General features: G+C 36.6%; 1 non-coding gene across 1 annotated transcript; it reads right to left on the reverse strand.

Moving 5' to 3' along the window:
- Positions 1–4,060: 4,060 nt before the first annotated feature.
- Positions 4,061–4,168, reverse strand: LOC148580143 (small nucleolar RNA R71). The gene has a single exon (XR_015895736.1). It is a non-coding gene; the product is annotated as a small nucleolar RNA R71 (small nucleolar RNA).
- Between the last annotated feature and the right edge of the window lie 1,630 nt (positions 4,169–5,798).

Below are 5,798 nucleotides of genomic sequence, written 5' to 3' on the forward strand. Positions count from 1 at the left end.
GTTACTTTTAGGGATGTTTTCATTAGTTTTTATGTTAAATTCACATTTCTGGACTTTACTATGAGTTTGTGTGTTTTTCTGTGATTTCAGGTATTTTCTGGCTGAAATTGAGGGACTTGAGCAAAAATCAGATTCAGAGGTTGAAGAAGGACTGCTGATGCTGTTGGATTCTGACCTCCCTGTACTCAAAGTGGATTTTCTGGAGCTACAGAACTCAAAATGGCGTGCTTCCAATTGCGTTGGAAAGTAGACATCCAGGGCTTTCCAGAAATATATAATAGTCCATACTTTGGCCGAGTTTAGACGACGTAAAAGGGTGTTGAACGCCAGTTCTACGCTGCTGTCTGGAGTTAAACGCCAGAAACACATCACAAACCAGAGTTGAACGCCAGAAACACGTTACAACCTGGCGTTCAACTCCAGAAAGAGCCTCTTCACGTGTAACATTCAAGCTCAGCCCAAGCACACACCAAGTGGGCCCCGGAAGTGGATTTATGCATCAATTACTTACTTTTGTAAACCCTAGTAACTAGTTTAGTATAAATAGGACTTTTTACTATTGTATTAGACATCTTTGATTAGTTTTATGCTATCTTAGACTTTCATGGGGGCTGGCCATTCGGCCATGCCTGGACCATTATCACTTATGTATTTTCATACGGTAGAGTTTCTGCACTCCATAGATTAAGGTGTGGAGCTCTGCTGTTCCTCAAAGATTAATGCAAAGTACTACTGTTTTTCTATTCAATTCAACTTATTCCACTTCTAAGATATTCATTCGCACTTTAACCTGAATGTGATGAACGTGACAATCGTCATCATTCCCTATGAACGCGTGCCTGACAACCACTTCCGTTCTACCTTAGATTGAATGAGTATCTCTTAGATCTCTTAATCAGAATCTTCGTGGTATAAGCTAGATTGATGGTGGCATTCATGAGAGTCCGGAAAAGTCTAAACCTTATCTGTGGTATTCCGAGTAGGACTCTAGGATTGAATGACTGTGACAAACTTCAAACTCGCGAGTGCTGGGCGTAGTGACAGACGCAAAAGGAGGGTGAATCCTATTCCAGTATGATCGAGAACCTCAGATGATTAGCCGTGCTGTGACAGAGCATTTGGACCATTTTCACAAGAGGATAGGATGTAGCCATTGACAAGGGTGATGCCTCCAGACGATTAGCCATGCAGTGACAGTGCATCGGACCATTTTCCAGAGAGGATTAAAAGTAGCCATTGACAACGGTGATGTCCTTACATAAAGCCAGCCATGGAAAGGAGTAAGACTGATTGGATGAAGACAACAGGAAAGCAGAGGTTCAGAGGAACGAAAGCATCTCTATACACTTATCTGAAATTCTCACCAATGATATACATAAGTGTTTCTATCCTTATTTTCTATCTATTTATTATTTATGTTCGAAAACTCCATAACTATTTTATATCCGCCTGACTGAGATTTACAACGTGACCATAGCTTGCTTCATACCAACAATCTCCGTGGGATCGACCCTTACTCACGTAAGGTTTATTACTTGGATGACCCAGTGCACTTGCTGGTTAGTTGTATCGAAGTTGTGAATGAAAAACGATTTATTAAGACGTGCGTACAGAGTTTCTGGCACCGTTGCCTGAGATCACAATTTCGTGCACCAAGTTTTTGGCGCCGTTGTCGGGGATTGTTCGAGTTTGAACAACTGACGGTTCATCTTGTTGCTCAGATTAGGTAATTTTTTTTTTTGTTTTATTTTCAAAAATTTTTCAAAAATCTTTAAAAAATTTCTCATCTGTTTTCGAAAAAAATAAATAAATAAATAAATCTTTTCAAAAATATATTTTTCTTCAAAATTTTTAAGAATGAATTCTAAAGTTTCATGAAGCATGTTGAAGCCTGGCTGGCTGTAAAGCCATGTCTAATTCTTTTGGATAGGGTCTTCTAACCATCAGCATAGAGGCAAGTTAATTGGAATGTCAGCCGTGGCATGTCTGAGATACATACTAAAGCTTGGCTGGCTATTAAGCCATGCCTAACCCTCGGATTGGAGCTTTAGACTAAGAATACAAGATTCCTGGAATTCATATTAAAAAATTTTGAAATCCTAATTTTCTTTTTCCTATATGTTTTTTTGAAAAAAAATATACAAAAATCCAAAAAAATAAAAAAAATCATTAAAATAAAAAATATTTCATGTTTCTTGTTTGAGTCTTGAGTCAAGTTGAAAGTTTGGTGTCAATTGCATATTCATCTTGCATTTTTCGAAAAATTCATGCATTCATAGTATTCTTCATGATCTTCAAGTTGTTCTTGGTAAGTCTTCTTGTTTGATCTTGATGTTTTCATGTTTTGTGTCTTTTCTTGTTTTTCATATGCATTCTTGCATTCATAGTGTCTATACATGAAAAATTTTTAAGTTTGGTGTCTTGCATGTTTTCTTTGCATTAAAAATTTTTCAAAAATAAGTTATTGATGTTCATCTTGACATTCAAAGTGTTCTTGGTGTTCATGTTGACATTCATAGCATTCTTGCATGCATTCACTGTTTTGATCCAAAATTTTCATGCATTGAGTCTTTTTCATGTTTTTCCCTCTCATCATTAAAAATTCAAAAATCAAAAAAAATATATCTTTCTCTTTTTCACCCATAAATTTCGAAAATTTAGGTTGACTTTTTCAAAACTTTCTAAAATCTAGTTGTTTTTATGAGTCAAATCAAATTTTCAATTTAAAAATCTTATCTTTTTCAAAAATCAAATCTTTTTCATTTTTCTTATTTATTTTCGAAAATTTTAAAAATATTTTTCAAAAATCTTTTTCTTATCTTTATCTCCTAATTTTCGAAAATAACATCATCAATTAATGTTTTGATTCAAAAATTTCAAGTTTGTTACTTGCTTGTTAAGAAAGATTCAAACTTTGAGTTCTAGAATCATATCTTGTGATTTCTTGTGAATCAAGTCATTAATTGTGATTTTAAAAATCAAATCTTTTTCAAAACTAATTTCAATCATATCTTTTCAAAAATATCTCTTTATCTTATCTTTTTCAAAATTTGATTTTAAAATATCCTTTCTAACTTCTTATCTTCTTATCTTTTCAAAATTGATTTTCAAATTTGTTTTAACTAACTAACTAACTTTTTGTTTGTTTCTTATCTTTTTCAAAACTACCTAACTAACTCTCTCTCTCTAATTTTCGAAAATATCTTCCCTCTTTTTTAAATTTTCTTTTTAATTAACTAATTATTTTAATTTTTGATTTTAATTCTCGAAAATTACTAACCTTTTTCAAAAACTATTTTCGAAAATCACTAACTCTTTTTCAAAAATTATTTTCGAAAATTCTCTCTCTCTTATCTCCTTCTATTTATTTATTCATCTACTAACACTTCATCTCACCCAAATTCGAACCCCCTCTTCCATCTGTGTTCAAATTTTTTCTTCTTCTTTTCTTCTACTCACACAGGGACCTCTATACCGTGGTAAAAAGGACCCCTATTATTATTATTTTTCTGTCCCTCTTTTTCATATGAGCAGGAGCAAGGACAAGAACATTCTTGTAGAAGCAGATCCAGAACCTGAAAGGACTCTGAAGAGAAAACTAAGAGAAGCTAAATTACAACAATCCAGCAAGCACCTTTCAGAAATTTTCGAACAAGAAGAGGAGATGGCAGCCGAAAATAATAATAATGTAAGGAGGATGCTTGGTGACTTTATTGCACCTAATTCCAATTTACATGGAAGAAGCATCTCAATCCCTACCATTGGAGTAAACAATTTTGAGCTGAAACCTCAATTAGTTTCTCTGATGCAGCAGAACTGCAAGTTTCATGGACTTTCATCTGAAGATCCTTTTCAGTTCTTAACTGAATTTTTGCAGATCTGTGATACTGTTAAGACTAATGGAGTAGATCCTGAAGTCTACAGGCTCATGTTTTTCCCTTTTGCTGTAAGAGACAGAGCTAGAGTGTGGTTGGACTCTCAACCCAAAGATAGCCTGAACTCTTGGGATAAGCTGGTCACGGCTTTCTTAGCCAAGTTCTTTCCTCCTCAAAAGCTGAGCAAGCTTAGAGTGGATGTTCAAACCTTCAGACAGAAAGAAGGTGAATCCCTCTATGAAGCTTGGGAGAGATACAAGCAACTGACCAAAAAGTGTCCTTCTGACATGCTTTCAGAGTGGACCATCCTGGATATATTCTATGATGGTCTGTCTGAATTAGCTAAGATGTCATTGGATACTTCTGCAGGTGGATCCATTCACCTAAATAAAACGCCTGCAGAAGCTCAAGAACTCATTGACATGGTTGTTAATAACCAGTTCATGTACACTTCTGAGAGGAATCCTGTGAATAATGGGACGCCTATGAAGAAGGGAGTTCTTGAAATTGATACTCTGAATGCCATATTGGCTCAGAACAAAATATTGACTCAGCAAGTCAATATGATTTCTCAGAGTCTGAATGGAATGCAAGCTGCATCCAATAGTACTCAAGAGGCAGTTTCTGAAGAAGAAGCTTATGATCCTGAGAATCCTGCAATTGCAGAGGTGAATTACATGGGTGAACCCTATGGAAACACTTATAATCCCTCATGGAGAAATCACCCAAATCTCTCATGGAAGGATCAACAAAAGCCTTAACAAGGCTTTAATAATGGTGGAAGAAACAGGTTTAATATTAATAAACCTTTTCCATCATCCACTCAGCAACAGACAGAGAATTCTGAGCAAAATCCATCTAGCTTAGCAAATTTAGTCTCTGATCTATCTAAGGCCACTGTAAGTTTCATGAATGAAACAAGGTCCTCAATTAGAAATTTGGAGGCACAAGTGGGCCAGCTGAGTAAAAGGATCACTGAAATCTCTCCTAGTACTCTCCCAAGCAATACAGAAGAAAATCCAAAAGGAGAGTACAAGGCCATTAACATAGTCAACACGGCCGAACCTAGAGAGGAAGGGGAGGACGTGAATCCCAAGGAGGAAGACCTCCTGGGATGTCCAGTGATCAATAAGGAGTTTCCCTCTGAGGAACCAAAGGAATCTAAGGCTCATCTAGAGACCATAGAGATTCCATTAAACCTCCTTATGCCATTCATGAGCTCTGATGAGTATTCCTCTTCTGAAGAGAATGAGGATGTTACTGAAGAGCAAGTTACCAAGTACCTTGGTGCAATCATGAAGCTGAATGCCAAATTATTTGGTATTGAGACTTGGGAAGATGAACCTCCCTTGTTCACTAATGAACTGAGTGATCTGGATCAACTGACATTGCCTCAGAAGAAACAGGATCTTGGAAAGTTCTTAATACCTTGTACCATAGGCACCATAACCTTTGAGAAGGCTCTATGTGACCTTGGGTCAGGGATAAACCTCATGCCCTTCTCTGTAATAGAGAAACTGGGAATCTATGGGGTGCAAGCTGCTAAAATCTCATTAGAGATGGCAGACAATTCAAGAAAACAGGCTTATGGACAAGTAGAGGACGTGTTAGTAAAGATTGAAGGCCTTTACATCCCTGCTGATTTCATAGTCCTGGATACTGGGAAGAATGATGATGAATTCATCATCCTTGGAAGACCCTTCCTAGCCACAGCAAGAGTTATGATTGATGTTGACAGAGGCGAACTAGTCCTTCAATTAAATGAGGACTCCCTTGAGTTTACACCTCAAGGTTATCCTTCTGTAAACATAGAAAAGAGGCACAGTAAGCTTCTCTCAAAACAGAGTCAACCAGAGCCCCCACAGTCAAACTCTAAGTTTGGTGTTGGGAGGCCACAACCAAACTCTAAGTTTGGTGTTGAAC

Source organism: Arachis ipaensis, chromosome B10 (genome assembly GCF_059453495.1).
Source record: "Arachis ipaensis isolate K30076 ecotype BB chromosome B10, ASM5945349v1, whole genome shotgun sequence".
NCBI lineage: Eukaryota > Viridiplantae > Streptophyta > Magnoliopsida > Fabales > Fabaceae > Arachis > Arachis ipaensis.